The sequence below is a fragment of the Dromiciops gliroides genome, chromosome 3, assembly GCF_019393635.1.
Source record: "Dromiciops gliroides isolate mDroGli1 chromosome 3, mDroGli1.pri, whole genome shotgun sequence".
NCBI lineage: Eukaryota > Metazoa > Chordata > Mammalia > Microbiotheria > Microbiotheriidae > Dromiciops > Dromiciops gliroides.
This window is the reverse complement of record NC_057863.1, coordinates 142957955-142983109: the sequence shown is the minus strand read 5'-3', so window position 1 is coordinate 142983109 and position 25155 is coordinate 142957955. Positions and strand designations below refer to the sequence as shown.

The window sequence follows — 25155 nt, the reverse complement described above, 5'->3', positions numbered from 1 at the left end:
AAGGGAAGGTCTTTGAGGGCAAGACCAGGAGTCAGGAAGTGACGCGGACTAGTGGGAGGAGGAAGGAAGAGACTGGCGCTCAGTCTCGGCTCTTTCCTCTGGACTCTGGCGGAGAAGGGAGCTAGAAATGTGCTCTCCCTTTAATAGATAGGAATCTAGGCCTTTTTCTCTCTCTTTACCAAATTCTTATTCTCCTTAATAAATGCTTAAAAGTCTAACTCTTGCTAAAGCTTATAATTTATTGGCGACCACTCATTAGATATTTTAGACAGTTTAGCTAGAATTTTAACCCTTAACATTTACACACATATTTTAGCAGTTTTATATGAAATCAAAATTATTTTCCTACTCCTTACATGCAACAAAATGTTAATCTATGTCAGAGAAAATAACATCTTTACACATTGATTTAAAACTTAAGACAAAATTAATTTTTCTACCTCTTTTCTTTTTTTTGGTGAGGCAACTGGGGTGAAGTGTCTTGTCCAGGGTCACACAGCTAGTAAGTGTCAAGTGTCTGAGATCAGATTTGAACTCAGGTCCAGGGCCAGTGATCTATCCACTGTGCCACCTAGCTGCCCCATTTTCTACCTCTTTCAACACTGTATTGTACACTTTATGAAAAAAAAGGCAATACATTATGTTACTTTACATATTTTCATTATTAAATTTTTCTTTTTTTTAAGTCTCTCTTGAGGTTAAGTACCTTTTTTTGTCTACATATTCTCATATGTCAAGTTCTTTAGTTATTTTATATGAAGGACACAAAACACTGTTTGTCATTCAACAACAATTACTCAGCCCTTACGGAGCATAATACTTACAGGCCAAAAGGAGAGTTCACAGTAAGATTAGAAGGAATGATATTCACCTTCAAATAACTTTAAACATAGTAGGGAAACCAAATAAATGCAAATAAAGGAATATAGCCTAAAAAACACTTCCATTACTGTGTTTCTCTGATGTCTCATTCTGAGAGAGTGGTGACCCTGGATTCTTGAAGGCTATGCTAACATAATGCTAGCTCTGGCAAGTCCTACCAAGCAGGGAATGCTTCAAACATGGGCTCAGCAGGAGACTGTATGTCGGTTGTCTGAGGACCAGCCTAGTTAAGTTTGGAGAGGTTCCTCACCAGAAGGCTGACCATCAGGTGGTGAGATTTAAAAAACATTTTTTTTTGGCCTTAGCAGCTCATGAACACTGTCTGAAATCTGCATTGGTCAAGTATCTATTCATATTAACGAAAATGTAGATCCTTAAAGTTTTGAGGTATGTATAAAATATTGTGTAGAAAAAAATTCAAAATTTAAATAGACCAATTTTGGAAGAAGAAATAAAATGAGTTGTGAAATAATTACCCCTTCAGTGCTCATCAACCAAAAAACCTGGCATTCCTGAATTCATTCACAGGCTGAATTTTTTTTCAAATATTGCAGGAAAAAAATAACTATTATATTATGTAAATTATTCATAAATATTTAGAGAGCTAGAACCCTACTCAGTTTAAATGTGGTGTTGGTTTTCAATCCTGCTGAAGATGAAACTAAAAAAGAAAATCATAGTACAATAGAATTAAAGGATACAGATACAAAAATACTAAATAAAACAGATGCTAAAAAATATGGGCACATGCATGTGTATACATAATCAATAACCAACAATCAAGTAATCAACAACCATTAAATAAGCACCAGAATACTATGAGCCAAATAGCATGCTAGTTCTTGGTGATATAAAAGAAAATAAGTCCTCAGCCTTGAGACACCTACAATCTAGACTGGAGAGAAAACATGTAAATAGGTATGTAGATATATACAAAATAAATACAAATTATTTTATTGAAGGTGGGGAGAGATGTTACTAGAACTAAGATCATCAGAAAAAAAACACATATAGAAGGTAGTGCTTGAACTGAATCTTGAAGGAAATTAGCTATTTTTTAAGATGTGGAGATTAGAAAGGAGTTCATTCCAAGTAAGAGAGAGAGTGAGTACTTAATCATGGTGATCTAAGATGGAGTATCATGTTCCAGAAACAGCAAATAAGTGAATATTGATGGATGGTGGAATTTTTGGATGATAGAAACCTTGGAGTGGGCAGCTACATGGTGCACTGCATATATCACCATGCCTGGAGTCAGAAGGACCTGAGTTCAAATCTGGCCTCAGACATTTACTAGCTGTTTGACTCTGGGCAAATTAACTAACCCTATTTGCCTCAGTTCCTTATCTGTAATATGATCTGGAGAAGGAAATGTCAAAGCATCTCAGTATTTTTGCCAAGAAAACTTCAAATGGTGTCACAGAGTTGTACATCACTGAAACTATTCAACTATAAATAGTCCTTGGAAGAAACTAAACTTTAAGAAGATTGGAACAGTAGCATAAGGCCACATTATAAAGATCTTTAAATGCTAAATAGGCAACTTTGTATTTAATGCTGGAGGTAATAGTGAGCCACTGGAGTTATGAAGCAATGGGAAGACATAGTCACTCCTAATAACCTTAGTTATGTGGGAAATGGGTTTGGAGTAGAACAAAATTTGACACAGAGAGACCAATTAGGAGGCCATTATAATAATTCAGGCAGGAGGTGATGAGGGTATGAACTAATTTGGTGACCATATGAATACCGAAAGGGGGAGAGAACTGAAAGATTCTGGGGACTATTGTATACCAGAACATTGTCCTTTGTTTTCTAAGGAGTTTAATGTGTGTCTGTGTGTGTGTGTCCATGTATGTTTAAAAGATCATTCACAAGCAAACAAGATTTCTATCAGTCGCACAATTCAATAACTGAAATACTATAAATGTTATCCAATATAAAAATAAAATATTTAAATAATGAATTTGTTAATAAGGCCATTACACCTCTATTCATTCAAAGACAATCTTAAAAAAAAAAGAATAGAGATGTAATGTCCTTGGAGGGTCAGATTAATATAGTAAAAATGGCAATACTTCTGAAATAAATCCATACATTTAATGCAGTCTGTGAAGATATCTAGGTTTTTCTTTATATAACTAAACAAAAGCACAAGCAAAGTTAGATGGAGAAAAAATTGTCAATGCTACCAAAAGATATAAAAGGAAAAAAAAGAGAAAAAAGACAAAGCTAATGAAGTGCTTTGCCCTCTTTATTATTTAATCAATTTATCTAATACTCATCACCAAAACTAGCTAATACTATTGAGCAAAATAAAGCAATAGAATAGACTGTGAGGAAATGGGGAATGATCTCCTCTCAATAAGGATATAACAGTGACCATTCAAATTACACTCCTCTGGACCTGTTTGAGGACAAAGGTCTCAGTCCCCCTCCTTCCCCTCCAGCAATCAGATCACGTGGTTGAAGGAGCCTTGAGCTGGTCTCAATAAAGTCCTCTCCTGGGCTATGTCCATATAAGGGAAGATTGAAGTAATGTCCCTGTGTCATCTCCCCCATTGACTAAGAACCCAAAGAATAATCATGGAAATTAGAGTTAGGAATACTGTGTTCTGGTTAGTTAATTTTTGTGAGATTGTAACCCTTGCGTATTCGACCAGTAATGAAACAGGGGAAGGTCCATTCGTGTTAGGGACTAGGGGTTAAAACAGGGTCTGCGAACTCCCATTCTTCGCACCCTCCAGCTGTACATGGGTGACCATTCTCACAAGAATGACAATAAATGAGCCTTTGACACATCACCAGTGCTGAGTTCCAGAGAATTATTGAGCAGGAGTCAGCTTCCTCTCATAGACTTAAAATAACAGATATAGAAATAAAAATATTTGAAAGCTTAGCATTTAGTAAGTTTAAAGGAATGTAAATTGTAAAACAGCTTCTTTAACAAATAGAATGGAAAAAAAATTGTTAGAAATTTTGGGGAAATATACTTATGGCCATGTATCACACCATCTACTTTTTTTTTTTTAGTGAGGCAATTGGGGTTAAGCGACTTGCCCAGGGTCACACAGCTAGTAAGTATTAAGTGTCTGAGGCTGAATTTGAACTCAGGTCCTCCTGACTCCAGGGCCGGTGCTCTATCCACTGAGCCACCTAGTTGCCCCTCAGGCCATCTACTTGACGTTTTATTGTTTATTTGTTCCTCATTCTTGAAGACAAATGACATCAGGAAGTTGATGTCTTGATTCAAAAGCAAATTGGATTTAAGTGAGGCAGGGCTGTGCAGTTATTAGCCTCACTCTCTCTTCCAAAGCCATTTGGGTCCAGTGGCAAGATACAGATCAGAAAGACTAGAGCTGGTCCTAGAAGCAGTGGGAGAACCTGGTCTTTTTAAGCTTAAGGTCTTGCTCAGGTCTCAGTTTGTCTGAGGTAACTTCCATTCAATGATTAAGGCTAGGTAAGAAATGAGGCAAAAAAAAAAAAATCAATCCGGGCAGGGAAGACTCTTAGGGTATCTAGCAAGAACATAAACAAATGCTATTTACACTTACTTATAGCCATGAAAACTCAAACAATGAGCAAATGAGGATTGGGTTGGGACCAATTGTTCCCCAGTCAGTGAAAGCCAGAGTGATTTGAATTTAAGGCATAGTCAAGTAGCTTCATTTCAATCCCAAAGGGCTTTATCAAAGCTTAGTTTTCCAGTGCTGTATTTCAAGAAATCATAAATGAAAATACATGGGGCAAATAATTTAATTATTTTGGTTTAATATATATTATATATAATATACACACACACATAATATACACAAACATAAGTATGCATGTATATAATTATTCTAGGTATGTGTGTATACATACATAGACACACATAAACATATATACACACATGCATACACACACACACATATATTGTTAACCTGGAAATTAAGGAAACAATGTAGGAGAAACAAGGTCTTTAATCAGGGCAGAGAAACTATAGCTCCTGGTATCTCAAAGCTTGGAAGCTAGGAATACCCAAAGATGGGAACAGAGGACAGGGTTTTTATGGGGTAACAGAACAAAAAGGGAACCAAAAGATTGCTAAAACTACTTAATGTAAACAAACCTTTAACAAAAGAAACAATAGAACTGCTCCTAAGTATAGATCCTACTAACTCTAAATAGAAACTTTTTAGACAATAACATAAAGTCCAGGGAGTAAAGTGGGGAAACATTGGAAGGGGATAATTTGCTTGGGGGGGGAAGGTGGGGGAGATCCATAAATCCATCAAGAATATGGAAATGACAAAGATTGGTTAGCCCCAGGCAATTCATTTGTCTCCGAAAGGGGAGTAGGTGGGGATCATTCAGCTCTCAGTAAATGTTTAGTTCTCACTATATATACATATATATGTATATATATAGGTACATATGTTTATATATATATATATATATATATATATACATATATATATACATATACACAGAGAGAGAGAGGAAGGAAGGAAAGAAGCAGGTGTTGTGGGGAAATTAGGGTAGGGGGTTTGGGATAGGGGTAGGGGTTTGAGGTCGGGGTAGGGGTTTGGGGTCCTTAAGAATTCCTCTTTAAAGAAGTACACCCTCTTGCACACAAATCCAATAGAATAAGATAGTAGTTTATTTAGGGGCTGGGGAAAGGAAACCAAGAGAGAAATCCTTCGACTTCTCATGGAGAGAAGGCATGGCACAGAGCATGGCTCTCAGATACCAATCTCCTCAAGCAGGAGACAGACAGATACTTTTATAGAGGTATGATGAGTTGATTGCCTGACTGTGGAAAGTTCCCCTATTGAGGGAGGAACATCTGCCACTGGTAGTGGCTGGAGGAGTTGGGTGAGGGGCAGCTTTGGATCTCTCAAGCCATCTCTCTCTTCTCCTCCCACCACAAAGGCAGCAGCCACACCTAATCTTATCTCCCCAGGGGTGGGGGAGACTGGAATGAAGGGTGATGGTCCTGGAGCTAGCTCAGTTCTGATCAGGTTCCACTTATCTCTTTAGGTGTTTCTGTCCTTTGGTTTAGTTTCTCAAGGAAAAAGTTCTTTAATGTATCCCAAAGAACTTTTGGGGTGCTTGGTCCTATAACATTCCCCACTTCTCTATATATAAGGAAAAGGGACTATGATTCTTCTGAAACTGCTTCATATGCTTCATGCTGAGCAGGGTCAAAGAAATCATGGCGCAGTAAGGGGGGGGAGGTGCGGAGTGGGGAAGTGGGGAAAAGGCTTGGTCTGGAGTGTGAAATGTGAGCTCCAGAGGGTGGGAGGAGGCACTTAGGCACAGTGGGTAGCTGCCATGAGGTTGAATCCTTGAGCCTAGGTGGAACAGACTTAAACGAAAATTTTAAGAGACCAGAGCAAAAATGAAAAAGGACTTATCAGATAAGAAGTAAAAATTAATCATTGGGGCAGCTAGATGGCACCGGCCCTGGATTCAGGAGGACCTGAGTTCAAATCTGACTTCAGACACTTGACACTTACTAGCTGTGTGACTCTGGGCAAGTCACTTAACCCTCATTGCCCCACAAAAAATAACCAAAACCAAAAAAAAAAAAAGTGTTTTTAAAAATTGAAAGAAACCCTTGCAATGTCTTGGAACCCCTTCACTGCCTCAGAATGCTTGAGCCTGAGTGGAAATGATTTAAAAACCCTGCCCCAGAACCTATTTACCTTGCATCACCTGTAAAGTGGTCCCAGGACAAGGGTCTAAACTAGGGATGAGGATCATGACCTGGAGTGCAGGACTGTGTCTGGTCCAAATTTTCAGGCCCTGTTCTCCAGGTCAAACTTTTAGCTCATCTGAAGGTATTGGAGTCCTTTGCCCTATGGGGGTGGGGATGGGGGACAATCAGGTCAAAAGCACTATGGATTTTCACTCAAATAGAAGGACAAAGAAGGTAAGTGTAGGAGTCACCCCTCAGTGTTGTGTTTCTGTTCCGAGTTCCTCTTTCCTTCCCATCTACAAAACAGTGGAACGGGATCAAGTATACAGTGGATATATAATGATAATAATAGCTACCATTTTACATAGTGTTTTAAGTTTTTGGATGTGCTTTACTTATGTTATATCATTGAATCTTCATAAAAACCTTGGGAGGTAGACATTATTATTACCCTTATTTTGCAGGTGAAGAAACGGGAAAGAAAAAAGTTAGGTGATTTTCCCAGGGTCACACAGTGAGTAAGCAGAATTCGAACTTTGTCCTTCCTGATTCCACATCCGGTTTTGTATCCATTATATTACTTAAACTAGACATTTAAATTTTGAAACCTCAGAAGTAGTAAATTTGGATTTGGAAACTTTTTTTCCTTCATTCTCTATTGCTTTACAGGAGTTGAGGGGGGAATAGAAGTGGTGGGTATAATTTGCAAGAAGGTAGATTTTAGCTCAAATGTAAATTGTCTAGGGACAGCTTGGCTTAGAATAGGGCTTCTTAAACTTTTTCCACTCATGACCCCAATTTAACCCAAGAAATTTTTATGTGACCCCAGGTATATGGGTGTCTAAAATAGGTATACATCATCTTTTACTGTTGCCAAATTTTTCTCATCCTCCCCCCCCCCCCCCCATATAGGAACATGACCTACAGTTTAAGAAACTTTGGCTTAGAGCACCTGGTCCCTGACATGATAGCTGTATGTGTGAGTTATTTAAACCTCAGTGCCCTAGGCCAGTGTTCTCCATCTGCAAATAACAATAGCAACAATAAATGTGTTAATTTATGAATCATATGCATGTATTACTGTAAAACAATAGACATTAAAAGAAATATAAAAGTAAAATAAATGACTGTAAATATTTTATTTATTAATGGTACAAAACCCTTTTGATCTCACTTAAACATTTTTAGTGAGAACCATATATCCAAAATATTTTATGATTTAAAAAATACCCTGTATATGTCCTAGCAGATAGGAGAGAATTTCAGATAATAATTGTTTTTGGTAATTATTCTATTAATTTGATTTATGTAGTTAGCCAGTCATGTGGATTTTTAAAATCTATTTTATCAAAAGATAGAAAAGCTAATAATCAGTAATAGATAAAAAACATCAGTGAACTTTTTTATATTAGTCAGAGTAATCACTGTTAGGATAGGGATTTAACTTGGGAGTTCCTTGGTATTGGGAGCCCTGAGGTGAGAAAATTCCTCTCTAATCATGTACACTTGCATCTTTTCCACAATTTATAGAAATAAAGAATTTACTAAAGCTCTGAGAGGTTTGTCCAGGGTTCCATAGCTTGCATGTGCCAGAGGCAGGATTTGAAACCCAGATATTGCTGAATCTAAGAACAGCTCTCTATTTATAATGCCAAACTGGTTCTCTGCCTTTTTTTTAAACTTCATTTTATGTGGTTTCTTTGATAAAGTTATTTGTATTGTTATTACAGTTTGTTTGCAAAACTAGTGTTATGTAATTATATTCCAGCCAGAAAGGACTAGGAGCTATTCTCCAAATTTCTTTTTTGTTCCCTCCTGCCTTCATGTATGCTTACAGTCTGTCCCCCAAGCCTGGAATACATTCCCTCTTTATCTCAGGCTTATCAAAAGCCTTCTTTTACTTCCAGGTTCATGTTAGGTATTTTTTTTCCATGATTCTCCTAAATTAAGTAATCTCCCACAGATTTTTTTTTGGAGTTCTTTGTATTTAAACGTTTCACATGTTATAACCTATCCTGCATAAGTTATTTTTAACACATTTCATAGCTTGTAAACTTCATGAAGGCAAAGATTATATCTCCATCTTTGTAGTGTCAATGCCTGATCAATAAGCATCATTGAGAAGGTTTGTCAGCTTGGGTTCCATGAGACCCTAGGGAGAATTTTGCCTGTCATGAAATCTACAAAACCAGGGATCAAAAAAGCTAGTCGGGAGATTGAATATGGGAAAGAAAATTATTAGTGCAGTAAAGAAGACTGCTTGGCCTAGTGGCAGCTTTATATTATTAGGGTAAAGATTGGATCTCAGAGCTTTTTAAGAGCCCTTAGAGTACACAGCCAATCAGTGTCATTCTAAGGCAAAATGGAAATGAGGGAAATGTTCCAGGTTTGGATTTACAGGAGTTGTGAAGGGTCAATTTTATTTCTGTCGGAAACCCTTTTCTTAGTGGTTAGTCTGATCAGAATATTCTATGTTGGCAATCTCTAAGATAGTGGAGGCTTCCTTCAATACTGGGGTATCATATTACATTGCAATTTGAGAAAATTTGCATTTAAATATTTTTATTAATAGCATATTCTCTATGTTGTGTGCAGCTAACTACTATTGATGTCCCATATTTACCTCTTAGAACATTTAATATGCATTTCATTGGCAGATTAAAAGTTTTGGGTGCTTTACCTAAATTCTCAATAATTAAAAATATGTCCCTATTTCTTCAAAATTATTTTTAACATATATATCATAAATAGATGTTATGGGGGCAGCTAGGTGGCCCAGTGGAAAAAGCACCGGCCTTGGACTCAGGAGGACCTGAGTTCACATTTGGCCTCAGACACTTGAAACTTACTAGCTGTGTAACCCTGGACAAGTCACTTAATCCTCATTTCTGCCCCCCCCCAATATATATATATATATATACACACACACACATACATATACATATATATGTTATATAACATAAGCATTCACATTATGATTGTAGTAAATTTTCAATTAAAACTTTTCCTGTTTAAAGAATGCGCAGATTGACAGTTGCCACCAAAGTGTACATGCACTAGTTCATCACGTGATTAAAAAAAAATAACACAATGTTATTATAGAAGCGAAATGGTTTATAGATAGAACGGAATGTTTTAATTTTATATTTTTCATGTTTATATGTGTTTGGACTCTCCTAAACAATAGTGCAAAAACAAGGCATAATGGTATTTTTAATAGAATATTATTGTTTCAACAGTTGAAAAGTAAGTTCTTGATTTCATTTTCTTAAATTATAATTTGATGCATTTTATATTTAACATAAAACAATTGTTAACTTCAAGAAAGTTAATTATATGAGGTTTCAAAAAACAGGACAATATGAAATATAAAGATCTTATCAACTTTCCATTCTTGTTTACTTTTACTGTCAACACAGTAAATATTATTTTAAAAAGAAACTTTATTGACTATGTAGAACTATCTTTAAAATGAACTATTTCATGAAAATGAATATCATTATCAGGGTCTTCTATTCAGGGATCTTTTTCATGCTAATGTCTAAAACAGGATTCCATTCTATAATGGGGTTTTTATTTATTGTGTTTTGTTCTTTCATATTGCAAAAAAGGTAACATTTTCAGTTTTTTTCGTAATGTGTACTATAATAGAGTGATAGTGGTTATTCAGTGTACTCTAACTTCCAGTATTAACCATTGAAGTATGTTGTAAACATTTTTGAAAATGAAGCTATGTATATTTGTGATATCCTGAGGGAATGTATGCTTCTGAGGAGTGAGGTGAACAGTTCCATTGTAAGTTATTTTATCAGAATATCTTATGAATAGTGTTGAGAATATCCAGGAGGATAAATAGGATTTATGTTATAATTATCAGTGCCCAGGTGAACTAAAATAATAATCCAAATTTAGAGAATCACTTCAGCTCTGTATGGTTCAATGTTTTGAATCTCAAAAATATTTGTGAAAAGGTAAATTATTTGTAAACTAATTATTCTAAATCTTCATTTATAAATCAGTATGTCTCACATAGGCTCATCGATTATATAATATGTTTTAATCAAATTATTTATCCAGACAAGGACCCCCAAAATATTTGCCCAGGGTCCCACACAACATAGGGGCTACCTTTGGAGTGGTCCAGTAGAAGAACAACTGACTCTGGAATGTAGGATCTGAATTCAAATCTGTGATGCTGGATATGTTACTTAACTTCCTTGCACCTTAGTTTCAAAACCTAACGGAGTAATTTAATTGACTCAATGTTTTCCCTAAATACTAATTTAGTCTATTTTTTAATTTTTAATTTTTATCTTTCATTGTTTTTTACCTTACATTCATTGTGCAAAATATTCCTATTTCCTTTTCTAATTAGAACTACATTATAATGATGAATAAAAATTTATGGAAAATAGATCAGTTTAGTAGAACTAACCAAATATTAATCTTTCCTGAGGATGTATGTTGTATTCTAATTGCATAATCTCCAAGTTCCGCAAAGAAGAGAGAGAGACTCATTGTTTTAGCTCTACTTTGGGGACCAAGCTTGTCCACTGAATTTATCCAGTATTCAGTTTCAATTTTGTTACTGTTGTTATTTTCATTTGCATTATTGTCATCTTTGTCCATATTCTTTTCCTAATTCTACTTACTTTACTTTGCTTCATCAGATGCAATAAGATCATTGTCCATTACAATTATATATACACATATACGTATTATACGTACATACATATATTCATAATCCATACAATTATATGTTTACATATATATTTTTCACATATATGCATACATTAAAATATTCTCATTCTTTTCTACCTTCTTCATATTTATTAATTCTTATGTTACAATAGAATTCCATTTACATAACACATTAATCAATAGGCATCTACTTTATTTCCAGTTCTTTGCTGCTTCAAAAAGTGCTGTTATAAACATTTTGGTGTATTGGGGACTTTTCTTTCTATCCTTCACTCCCTTAGGGAATATACCAAAACAGTGGATCTATGCCTGAGTTAGCATAACTCCAAATTGCTTTCCAGCCTGGTTGGGCCAATTTACAACTCCTCTAGCAGTGTATCATTGGGCTTGTCTTTCCGCAACTCATTCAATATGAACTATTCCTATCTTTTGTCATCTTTGCCAAGTTTCTGCCTGTGAGGCAAAACATCAGAGTTATTTTCATTTGTGTTCTTTCATATGGTTATTAAAAGTCTGTAATTCTTTTAAGAATTGTTTTTTGGGGGGCAGGAGGTGGCGCAGTGGATAGAGCACCGGCCCTAGATTCAGGAGGACCTGAGTTCAAATCCGGCCTCAGACACTTAACAATTACTAGCCGTGTGACCCTGGGCAAGTCATTTAACCCCAATTACCTCACAAAAAAAAAAAGTGTTTTTTTTTTACGTCCTTTAACCATATATCTTTTTTTTTTTTTTAGTGAGGCAATTGGGGTTAAATGACTTGCCCAGGGTCACACAGCTAGCAATTGTTAAGTGTCTGAGGCCGGATTTGAACTCAGGTACTTCTGACTCCAGGGCCTGTGCGCTATCCAGTGCGCCACCTAGCTGCCCCAACCATATATCTTCTGAGAAAACTAATGTTCATTGAGGATAAGTAATTTTCCAAAGGTCACAGTTAGTTGTCAGAAGTTGTATTTGCACTGGGGTTCTCAAAATACGTATCCCAAATTCCTTTCACTGTGCCACACTCCAGATAGTTCTATTGAGCCAATTAGCTAAAGAATGCCTTTCAGCATTTTATGTCTGTCTTTTAAGTGATGTTTCTTGTGCTACATCTCTTGAATCTCTCAGTTTAACTTTCCAGTTTAGGGATAGTGGTTGGAACTGTGATCTAATTGGCATAGGGAATTCTTGGTGAGGAACTTCCTCTACCAATTCAGGTCAGCAACTTCATTGTAAATCATAGTGTCAGAGAGCTGTCTAGAGAATTAAGAGATTAAGTGCCTTTATGACAAAGGCAGGACCTGACCAGGGTCTTCCTGTCTCTGAGGGCATTTTTTTCTATCTGCCATGAAGTTATGGTTGTAAAATTTCTTTTACTTCTTATGCATTTGGCCTTGGGAAGTCATTTCTCAGGGTTCTACTTTACAAGCTGCAAAGTACTGGGGTGAAACTATGGTGGGGTGATTGTATTTAAGTTTCCAACATGTCCCCTTGTATCCTATGCAACTCATAAGTGTAGGCCATGTGGAGAAGCATAAAAGGGCTGATAAATTTGACCCTCTTCCTCCCAGTAACATTATTAACTTTTGTTTTGCATTATGATCAGCCACAAAAATGTTATATTTGATACAGTTATTAATTTGAAGTTGACGAAGGGCAGTAATTTGCTTTCCTAATTTAAACTAATACTAATAATAATTTGAATTACCTGAGCACCCACAAGAGATAGGAAAAAAAGATGGCCAGAAATATATTTGGGAGATGGTAGAAAAACTTGTTGTTGTTCAGTTGTTTTCAGTTGTGTCCAACTCTTTGTGATGCTATTTAGTGATTTTTTTTTTTTTGGTGGAGAGAATGAAATGATTTGTCATTTCCTTCTCCAGCTCATTTTACAGGTGAGGAAATTAAGGAAAAATGGGGGTAAATTACTTCCCTGGGGTCACACAGCTAATAGGTATCTGAGGCCAGATTTGAACTCAGGAAGATGAGTTTTCCTGACTCCAGACGCAGCACACTCTCCAATGTGCCACTAGATTGAGATACAAATATTGTTGCAGAGAATCTGCATACACATAATTGATGGTGAATATATAACTCTCTATAACTCCTATTACAACTATAAATATTTACCTTAGTCTCTGAAATTATCAGTTGTTTTTTTTTTTTTTTCTGGATACCTTAAGAAATAGTAACAAATATATGGACTTATATGATTTCCCTGCAGTACAGAATGAGTTCAAATACTTTGGAAGGAGGTGATAGTTATAAAGCTGGATGGTAGCTAAGGGATCATTGAGTTCAATTCCTTCATTTTACAGATAAAGAAAATAAGGCCCAGGAAGGCTAAATGTGTTTCTCCAGGTCATTCAGGCATTTTCTGGTAAGAATTAGGATTTTAACTCAAATGACTTGTGACTCCAAGTTCAAAACTCTTCCTGGTTGACCATGATGAATACTTGGAGAAATGGTCCCAAGTTACCCTTAAGCACCAAAATGACAGGAGATTGATTGAATTTGTTAAGGCTGATAACTCAAATCCAGTCATTTTCAGATAATAGAAAGTCCTTATTCTAAAGCACTTTAAAAATACTGCTCTCAGTTCTCTGTGGTTCATTTTCATACTTACAAAATTGGATCCTCTGCTTTGGACTGCTATTTAATCATTCTATGCTATTTTATCTGTTACTATATGCCAAACTTTTAAGACTTCAAAATTTCTTGTGTCATTCCTCCATTTCTTTTCAATCATTGCAAGCAAAGCCCATATCTCACTATTGTATGTCAGCACTACCAAAACATCATGATAAATATCTTCTTCCTGAGCAATCAGGGATACTTCCGGTTATGATTTTAGAGTCTTCCAAATGCTCGAATAAGCACAATTCAAATGCTGGAGGATAAATTGAAAAAGATTGCCTTCATGATAGATTTTAAATAAATTATAAACATTTTCCATTATAAATTACAATTTAAAAAGCTACATACCAGAGCACTATTGCAATATTAAATATTTTTTAATTAAAGCATGCCATATCAGGATTTAATGTGTTTAGATCAAAATGTCATTTTTCAACATAGATATCAACCTGATTAGCATTAACAGTGTTGTCTATCAAACACTGACAATGATATATGTGTAGCAGTGTTTCAGTGGGCAAAAGTGGAGAATAAGGCCTAAGATTTCATTTTATATTTTACTGAATTTTCCTAGTCACTCTACAAATACAAATGTAATATAGTCTGAGATGATGATTCTTTAAAATTTGAGAATAGATATTTAACAGAGAAAATTCATTATTGTTAGAGTTAGTAAGGACTAACTCTAAGGACATGTCAGTTTATATAAAAATACTTTTTATTTTCTTTCTTGTGTTTCTAATATCAAATCATTCAACAGAGAGATCTACAATGGCATTGTTAGTCCTTTCTTCTCAAAAAGGACCAGTGACATAATGAGGGTGATGTCTTGAATTGGATTTAAGTGAGGCAGAGCTGTGTAAAGTTATCAGCCTCATTCTCTCATCCAGAGTCATTAAAGACGAGTGGTGAAACTTAAGGTAAATTGACTGCAATGGGTAACCATGGTCTTTCTAACTTAGGACTTCCTACCTCTATTGGGTTCCCACATTCCTAACTTCTATTAATTGGAATTTCTTTTACAATATCATAATTGTTGATCTCTGCTCAGTATCCAAAATATTTTTCCCCTCTCTGAGTATATTTCCATGTTCTCCTGTGTCTTGACCTTTGAGAATTCAATCTGTGAACTTTGGTAGAATGCATTGTTTCTGAGTCTTTGCTTCATTAAATTTCTGATATACTGTTAGTCCTTAAAAATGTGAAACATCTTTACAATTACATTGTTATATAGCATTAAAAGGTTCTAAATGTTTTTCTTAAGCAAGTCAAATATGTCATAGGCCTCGATGTCAGCCAGCACTATTAATTCCATTGCCTTTGCTAGATTGCTCATGATTTCTTCGGCTGTTGGTAGATGAAAATCCTCACACCTTATTGTTTTATTCATGTCCCTGGGGACCAGGCTCATTTTATTCTTAGTCTGATACAATTTCACATGCTATTCTCTCTCTCTCTCTCTCTCTCTCTCTTTTTTTAGTGAGGCAATTGGGGTTAAGTGACTTGCCCAGGGTCACACAGTTAGTAAGTGTTAAGTGTCTGAGGTCTGATTTGAACTCAGGTACTCCTGAGGTGCTCCATCCACTGCACCACTTAGTTGTCCCTTATTCTCTTTTTTTGTAAATCACTTCCCAAATCCAAATGAAGTGGAAGTCAGTTTAAAATAAATAATATGTGGATCAATATGACTTTCTTCTTCTCTCAACCTTGTTTATGCTTGTGTATATGCACATATACACACATTCACACACTCACAAACACACACATAAATATATTCCTGTTTTCATATTTAAAAAGTCACCATATCTTTACTGTGTGACATTCAACCTAATACATGGGTTCCTTCAAACATATTTATGAATAACTTTCCTTTTTTTCTTTCATTTACATTTCTATCAGAATTCTTTATATTCTTCACAATCACCTCCCCTCAAACCCATTTCTCTTCCAAATTTCCCCATTTCTCTTGAGAGCATGATCATCCTATACCAGAGAAACAGGCATCATCTTGGATGCCTGATAATTCCTTAACTCACATCTCCAAACATTTTCCGTATCTTATTGATGTTAACACCATGGGGGGTGGGGAGGTAGGCAGAGCAAAGATGGCAAAGGAAAGGCAGTGACTTGCCCAAGGTCTCCCCAAGACTCCTCCAAGTACCATCAAATAATGCCATAAGACAATTTCTGGAGCATCAGAACCCACAGAAAGACAGGGTGAAATAATTTTCCAGCAAAAGGCTGGAAAAAAAGAAGGTTGTCAGGAAAGGTCTGTTGTATGGGTTTGAGAGTAGAGTACAGCCCAATGCAGGCCAACCAGTACAGACCCAGTCCCAACCACAACAAACCCGGAGCAGGGCTTGGGAGCCTCTGAATTAGCAGCAGCAGCAACTGCTTCTGGAACTCAGCCAACAGATGGGAAGTGACTTAAACAATTGGCCAGAAGGAGATTACAGGGATTTCTTTGCCAGCACTGAGGCAGGACCCTGTTACTTTACCCTTACTAGGATTCAGATCACAGCCTTGGATGGTGGTCCCAGGTGTGGGAGCAGCACAAGCACCCTGAAGATTTTGGACACAGTGGAGTGGGATTTTGTTCATAGTTGCAGGACAGAAAAACAGACCTGCCGATGTTTGCAGACCAGAACACAGGCCAGGAATGTAGTAAACATATCTCTCCTTAAATCATACCACTTTGGAAGGACTGAAAACTTACAAATCCCTAGAAGTATATCTGAAAACAGCTGCATGAACCCCCTGAAGCTTGGGACGGTTCACCCTCCACCAAGGGAGCAGTGCCCCACTTTAACAAAGAGTTAAAAGTCAAGTAATAGGCTGGGAAAATGAAATAACAGAAAAAAAATGCTGACCATAGAAAGTTTCTATGGTGACAATGAAGATCAAAATATACACTCAGAAGAAGATAACAAAGTCAAAGTGCCTATATCCAAAGCTTTCAAGAAAAATACTTATTGGTCTCAGGTCATGGAAGCCCTCAGAAAGGACTATGAAAATAAAGCAAAAGAGGTAGAGGAAAAAATGGAAAGAGAAATGAGAGTGATACAAGAAAATCATGAAAAAAAGTAAACATCTTATTAAATGAGACAAAAAATACTGAATAAAATTACACCTTAAAAAACAGACTGGGGGGCAGCTAAGTGGCACAGTGGATAAAGCACCGACCCTGGATTCAGGAGGACATGAGTTCAAATCTGGCCTCAGACACTTGACACTGGCTGTGTGGCCCTGGGCACATCACTTAACCCTCATTGCCCTGCCCTAAAAACCAAAACCAAAATGAAAACCAAATGAAACAAAAAATTAAAATTAAAACAACAACAACAACAAAAGAGACTAGGTCAAATGGTCAAATAGTTACAAATAGCCAATGAGGAAAAGAATTCCTTGAAAAGTCAAATTAGACAAATGGAAAAGGAGATAATAAAGTTCCCTGAAGAAAATAACTCCTTGAAATTTAGGATAGAGCAAATGAAAACTAATGACTTCATGAGAAATCAAGGCACAATAAAGTAAAACCAAAAGAATGAAAAAATATAAAGCAATGAGAAATATTTCATTGGAAAAATAACTGACTTGGAAAATAGATCCAGGAGAGATAATTCAAAAATTATTGCATTACTTGAAAGCCATGATCAAAAAAAGAGCCTAGAAATCATATTCCAAGAAATTGTCAGGGAAAATTGCCTTAATATTATAGAACCAGAAGGTAAAATAGAAATTGAAAGAATCCACTGATCCCCTGCTAAAAGAGTTCCTAAAATGAGAACTCTCAAGAATATTACAGCCAAATTCCAGAGCTCCAAGGTCAGAAGAGAATATTTCAAGCAGCCAGAAAGAAACAATTCACGTCCTGTGGAGCTACAGTCAAGATATCACGAGATCTAGCAGCTTCTACATTAAAGGATCAGAGGGCATGGAATATGATGTTCCAGAGGGCAAAGGAATTAGGATTACAACCAAAAGTCACATACCCAGCAAAACTGCATATAATCTTTATGGGGAAAAATTGGACTTCAATGAAAAAGAGGACTTTCAGGTTGTTGTTTTTGTGTGTGTGTGTGTGTGAGGCAATTGGGGTTAAGTGACTTGCCCAGGGTCACACAGCTAGTAAGTGTCAAGATTTGAACTCAGGTCCTCCTGAATCCAGGGCCATTGCTCTATCCACGGTGCCACCTAGATGCCCCTACTTTCAGGCATTCTTGATGAAAAGACCTGAAATGAATAGAAAATTTGACTTTCAAATACAAGATTCTAGAGAAGTGTAAAAAAGGTAAAGAGGAAAAAGTAATCATAAGGGATAGCAAAAGGTTAAATTGAAAAATCTTATACAGTAGAGGGGAAGATGGGGGAGTTGCTGGTGGGTAAGTGAACCTTAATCTCATCAGAATTGACTCAAAGAGGGAATAACATATACTTCAATTGGGTATAGTAATCTATCTTACTCTGCAGGAAAGTAGGAGGGAAAGGGGATAAGGAGGGTGGGCATGATAGAACGGAGGACGGATTGGAGGAGGAGACAAAAGCAAAAAATTTTTGAGGAGGGACAGGGTGAAAGGAGAGAGAGAATATAGTAAATGTCATGGGGAGGGAATAGGTTGGAGGGAAATACATTTAGCAATAGTAACTGAAAAATTTTTGAAGCAAGTTTGTCTGACAAAGGCCTCATTTCTCAAACACAAAGAGAATTGAATCAAATTTCTTAAAATAAGAGCCATTCCTCAATTGATAAATGATCAAAAGATATGAAGAATTTTCAAATGAAATAATCAAAGGCATCTATAGTCATGAAAAAAAATGCTCCAACTCACTATTGATTAGAAAGATGCAAGTCAAAATAATTCTGGGTACTACATCATATTTATTGAATTGAATAATAGGACAGCAGAGGAAAATGACATATGTTGTAGGGAATATGGGTAAAATGAAACATTAACGCACTTTTGGTGGAGATGTATATTGATTGAAGCATTCTATAGAGCAATTTGGAACTATGGCCAAAGGGCTATAAAACCATGTATACACTTTGACCTGGTAATACCGCTACTATGTCAGTATCTAAAAAGAGGAAAAAACCAAAAAGTGAAAAGACCTATATGTACAAAAATATTTATGGCAGCTATTTTCTCGTGCAAAGAATTTGAAACTGAGGAGTTGCCCATCAACTGGGGAGTGGTTGAACAAATTGTACGATGAGATTATGATGGAACACTATTGTGCTATAAGAAATGATGAGCAAGATGCTCTCAGAAAATCATGGAAAAGACTAAGATGAGCTGAAATGTACTGTTTACAAAGTAACAGCAATATTGTAAGATGATCAGCTGTGAATCAATTAACTATTCTCAGCATCACAATTATCCAAGACAACTCTCAAAGACTTATGAAAAAATGTGACCCATCCCCAGAAAAAGAACTGATGGTGTTTGAATACAGATTGAAACATAATTCTTTTTCATTTCTTTTTCTTTTCTTTTTTTTTTTTTTACAACTTGACTAATATTGAAAGGTTTTTCATGACTATTACATGTATAACTTATATTGAATTACTTGAGTTCTTAAGGGTGTGACATTTAAAATCTAATGTGTGTGGTCGCCCTTTTCTGCCCCCAGTGTTGGGGGTTGGGGGGGAACTAGCTAGGATTTACTTATAAGTTAGAAGCTTCAACAACAGTTTAGGCATTAAGCATTTATTAAAGTATATTAGGGTTTAGTAAAGAGAGAAACTGTGGAGTTCAGAAAATTGAGAAAGAAAACCTTTTTACCCTAGGGTTCAGAATGGACTTCTTCTCATTACTTCAGCCAGCAACCCGAGGATCCAGAATAAAAGAGGCCAGAGCTATGGAGCCAGTCTCCCTTCCTACTTTCTGTCTCCCACCCCAGAAGGGGCTGTCTTTGAAGCTGATTGGTTGAGGGTGGTCTCATATTGATGTTGTAGTCTACAGACTCTGAGGACACTCCCTCTTGGGAGTTAGGCAAGTATGGTTTTAATTTAATTAACTTTAATTAGGCTAATCAGCAAAGTCAACTAGCTCTCAGTCAGTCTCACTTAATTCAATCAGTCTAGATTAATCTACTCTTGTTGGAGCATTTGGGCATTGAAAAAAAAGCCCATTATATCTTACAAGGGGGAGAGGGGAGGGAGGGAGAAAGGAAGAGAATTTGGAACCCAAAGTTTTAAAAATGGATGTTAAAAATTGTTTTTACATGTAATTGGGTAAAAAAATAAAATTTTAAATAAATAAAAAGAGATCTTAGCTCCACATTACTTGATTCTTTTCCTTGCTTTCTACTTTCACATCCACTACACTTAATTAAGCTCTCATAACCTTTTCCCTGAACTTCTTTAGCCTCATAAGAGATCTCCTTACCTCATATCTCTCCCCTCTCCAATACATTCTCCACATAGCTGTTAAAATGATTTGCCTAAAACACAGGTCTGATTGTGTTATTTCTTTGCTGAATGAATTTCTAGTAACTCTTTCTTTCCTCTAGAAATCTTGCCATTTCTAATATATGTTTCATCTGAATACTTCTCTTTACAAATACAGCTAGCTTATTAGTTCAGGCTCCATCATATTTCTCCTAGCGTATTTTAACAATTTAACTGATCTCCCTTCCTTATGTCTCTTAAAGTTCCAGTTCCTTCTAAACCCTGCTTCCTGTGTATTCTTGCTTAAATGCAGATAGGACCTTGTGACCATACTACTAAACCAACTCTATTTACTTCTTATCACCATATAAATTCCCCTCCTCCCCTCCCACACCCCACCGCCAATTTTCTTTACTGTAAAATTCTAGCTATGATGTCTAAAATATAATGAGTGGTCATCTTAAATTAAAAGCTTTAGCAAGAGTTTACACTTTTAAGTATTTATTAAAGTGCATCAGAAGTTAGTGAGGAGAGAGAAAGAGGTAAAATCAAACTTCATCTAACTATCTCAGAGAGCGCCCTGCATCTTACCCACCAAAGCCAAGATCAGGAACCAAAAGGCCCTCACCTCATCAGCTTCTCCCAGAACCTCTTGTGAAACAGGAAACAGGGCCATCCACATACTCAGAGCTCCAAGCTAATTGGCTGGTAACTTTGATTGACACAACTAACAGAAGGTAACTTCCAGATACTAAAGTCACATAGTTTCTAAGTCACATGCTTTCTTCTCATGTCAGAGTTTCCCTGACATATCTTTCTCAACAGGTTGATAGTGCTCTAAATCTCACATTACTTTCATTTTGTTAAGACCAGAGATATTTAGCAATGGAATTTCTAGTTTCTCATTTTTGGCCAGCTGGCTACCTAGCTAATTTTAAAATTCCTGTTGTCACGGTTAAAATTGACTTTTTGCCTTTAAATTCTTTACAAGTAATTAAAGCAGTTTTGTCCTTCAGTAGGGAATTCTCTCAGATTGGTTGAGAAGGAACTTTTAGTGTGCATCACAGTGGGGCAAGGAACCCATCTAGAGGAACCTATGATCAGTCCCTTGATGGGGGATTGGGGGAGTGATTCCTCACTCTAGAGTTCTGACACCACATTGAGGGAGCAATACTTTGGGCTAGACCTAACAGCCTTAAGGGAGAGATTCCCCACCTCAGTGGCAAACTATCTAGGTGCCTGACTACCCTGGAAACAACCCCACCCATTTCTGACCTAAGATGAAGTTTTTTTTGTTTTGTTTTGTTTTGTTTATTTTTACAGAAATGAGGGAAGGAAGAGGTTATTTTTACTTATATTTGCTTAGGATTAAGTCAGTCATTGACAAGCAAAGCTAATTTTGTTTTTGTAAATTTTTAAAAAGTAAGTATAAATTTTGCTGAGTATTCACTTATAAAGGACCTTAAACCTCTACTTGACAGGTCTTAAGACCCTAGAGTTTAAGTCCAGAAATTAAGAATTGGAAATGTTAAGGGCTAAAATTCTAGCTAGTCTGTCTAAAATATCTAATGAGTGGTTGCCAATAAATTATAAGCTTTAGCAAGAGTTAGATTTTTAAGCATTTATTAAGTAGAATAAAAATTTGGTAAAGAGAGAAAGGCCTACATTTATCTATCTATTAAAGGGAGAGCACATTTCTAGCTCCGCTCTCTGCCAGAGTCCAAAGGGAAGAGCCCCAGCCAGAGCACCAGGCTCCCCCTTCTTCCTCCCACAAGCAAACATCACTTCCTGACACCAAAGAAAAGACACCTGGTTTTTCCCTCAAAGACCTTCACTTCATGGCAAAGCTCTTCTATAGTAAGTCTCCAGTAGGTGGCATGATTCCAATCATTACAGAAGTATTGTAGAATTTGCCAAAACAAATCCCTGAATATTGCAGTGTTAGCTGTTGGAAAAGAACTTCCATATAGGTGCAACTCAGGTGCTTAGATTACCTCCATCAATTAATAATCAAAGGGAAGCTATCTCTGGTGTCTTCAGTGGGGAACTTCCCAGAAGGAATAACCCAAAAGGCAAGTACCTCAGGAATCTAGTCCAATTTTCTCAGGAGAAGTTCTTTCTAGGAGTGCCACTCCTGGTTGGGGATGCCCCCAGAAGAGATGAGGTCAGGTCCTGTAGCATCCCTATTGGGACTAGGTTGAACTTCCTCTTGGGGATGACTAAAGAGCAATTAAATTCTGTAAAGTTTGGCTTGAGAATACAAAGAGTTTAGGGGATTATTTTGGCCAATGCATTGAACTTTTGATTCCTTAGAAAATTATGGAATTTTATTGAATAATCTCCCAAATCAACTTAAAAAAAATTACTCTTGATATTGCTGAATCCTTAATCAGTCTGTTTTGCTTCCTTTGATTATACTTTGGCAAAAAGTCTAGAGGACTAGAACTTTAATCAGATCTATCTATTAGGGACTTGTGCTAAATACAAAGTGCACTTTTAATGGGTATACCCAATCGGCAAATTAAACTAAAGCATTTTTTTATTGTTACTAAATTAATTTCTTGCTAAGATTCTAAAAGAAGTAACATAATTAGGAAACAGTAGAATTATCTTTGACTGACAGCTTGACCCCAGTCACAAGTTCTATACTTAATAGAGGAGATAGGTACGATCTTGACTTCAAAATCTACCAGAGAAAAACTTAGAAGTTCAGTCCTGATTTAATGCTATGTGTTGTTATATATTCTGTGTATGCCCATTTTGTAAATGATGAAACTAAGTTTAGGAATAGTGTATTCATTATTTGAGATGTAAAGCAACCTTATACAATTAAAAAATCTTAAAGAGAATGGGAAATAAGTGTCTGTTTTGTCTATGCTATTCATGCTTTGCGCTAAGCCATACCCAACAGGTGTTTTACCTATGTCTTTTCTTTTGGCATAATCAACCAAAATAAACAGTGTATAAAAAATAGACTTTCAAAAAAGGCTTAAAAGAGGACAGATTTTTCTTTTTTCTCTGTTTCCAACATTGGCCATTTGGAGATTGCTGAGATCAAAGACAGATACAGAAATTAATTGAAAACTAAGATACTAAAAAAAGATTGGAAACCAAATTTGTGAGAAAGGAATAATTAAATTTCTTTCTTTTCTAAAATTATAATTTTATCTCTTTAGAAAGTACTTTAATGATCTTATAGGATATTACCAAACTTTGTAGAATTTAATGAAAACAACAAGAAGGTCAGTTATTGTGAAAAAAAGACATTTTAAATGACTTAGGGATTGATTTAAAGCTGAAGTTTGCATTTTATGAACTGTCTGTTCAGTCATGAGATATGTTCAGGAGGGATTCAGTAAAAAAGGAATTCATGGAAGTGTTAAAATAAGAAAAAATTAGGAAACAGTATAGGAAAAATTAGATTAAAACTTGTGAGCTTAAATAATTTCACAACCCAAAATTTAAAATGGAAACACATTTGCTAAGCCTAAAGAAGTTACAGTTAGCCAATCTCTAAATCTGAAGTTTTTAGTATAAATTTGTGAAACTGGTTTTAATTTTTGTGTAAAATAAAGGCATACTTTAAAACTGTACTTAAAGTTGGGATAAGTTTATCATAGGAAGGAATTTTTATTATTAGAAGGCAGAACAGGGAAATGTTAGATCCTCTTCAGAAACTAATAAATGCGTGTAGAATCAGAGTTCATTTATTCTTCTGCTGTTTACTGCTTTTAAACAACCAATTTATGGGGCCCAAGTAAATCTTGATTGGGACTCTTGATTGAAGGTGAATCCCAAAGTGCTCCCAAAAGAAGGAAACTTATTTTGAAATCAGAAAGAAACTGAAGGTAAGTGAAATTTAACCATTATACTCTAGTTTAAATCAATTGTTTGGGTAAATTAGAAAGCCAACAAAAACTTGTGCTGGAATCAATTGGTTAGTGAAATAAGTTCAAATTGTATAAATAAAGCTATAGTAAGTTACAGAAAGAACTATTGCAGATAGAGCTAAACAAGAATATATAAAAAAGATAGATATAGAAATAAATTAAATTTGTGAACACCTAATAGAGGGTGCCACCATTTAGGGCCTCCTTGGAGATCTTTTAATCTTATGAGCCTGGACAGAAAGTCTATGACTAGATCTCTGGAAACCTCTCGTAAAGGCTGAAGGTGATTGAACCACTTGACTCTTCAGGACTGGGACCCCTATTTCACAAACCCTAACAATAACAGGGAATAGTTTAGTTTATGTAGAAAGGGAAAAGAGGAAAGGAGAATGCTACTGGCAGCCTGGCCTATGATTGGAGGAGCAGGGCACTGTGATTCCAGTTCCTGAGAGAAAGGGCTAGTGGTAGAGCCCTGTAACCCTTGAACAGAACAGAAATGTCTTCAGTAGCTTTCATGTATTTCATGGTATTAGGGCATATTACAGCCACAACAAGGCCTTTTTGAAGAGCTCTCAGTGATAGCAGCTTATTAAGTAAGGTGGCCATTCTGAAAGCCATGAAAAGCCATAAATGATCATAGTCATAAATGAACAAGTATACTTATCACAAAAGATCAAATTAAAATGTGCATATGGCATATAAAATGATAAAATATTGAAATCTTAAGAGCCAAAAGCAGAACTTCCACCTTATCTCAGAACTAATAAATATTTCATAGGATGAAATAAGGAAACACAATATGAAAGAAATTCTCAGTTGAAAGCTTGCAAAATCATGAAACAAACAGTGCTTTGCATTACTAAATGATACCTTATAGTATTAGGTGAAAAAAACACAAAATAAATGGACTTAATTTTGAGTGATTTGAAAGTAAATAGGTAAAATAGTTTTGTACCTTGAACCTTTCAAAAAAAGTACAATCTCCATCAG

At 36.0% G+C, this 25155-nt stretch overlaps 1 long non-coding RNA gene across 1 annotated transcript in view; it reads left to right on the top strand.

Moving 5' to 3' along the window:
• LOC122748512 overlaps nucleotides 1–19960 on the top strand; it is a 55591-nt gene extending 35631 nt beyond the window's left edge. The window contains exon 3 of the long non-coding RNA XR_006355613.1: nucleotides 19673–19960. This is a non-coding gene — a long non-coding RNA (uncharacterized LOC122748512). The remainder of the gene's footprint in view (nucleotides 1–19672) is intronic.
• The last annotated feature ends 5195 nt before the right edge of the window (nucleotides 19961–25155 follow it).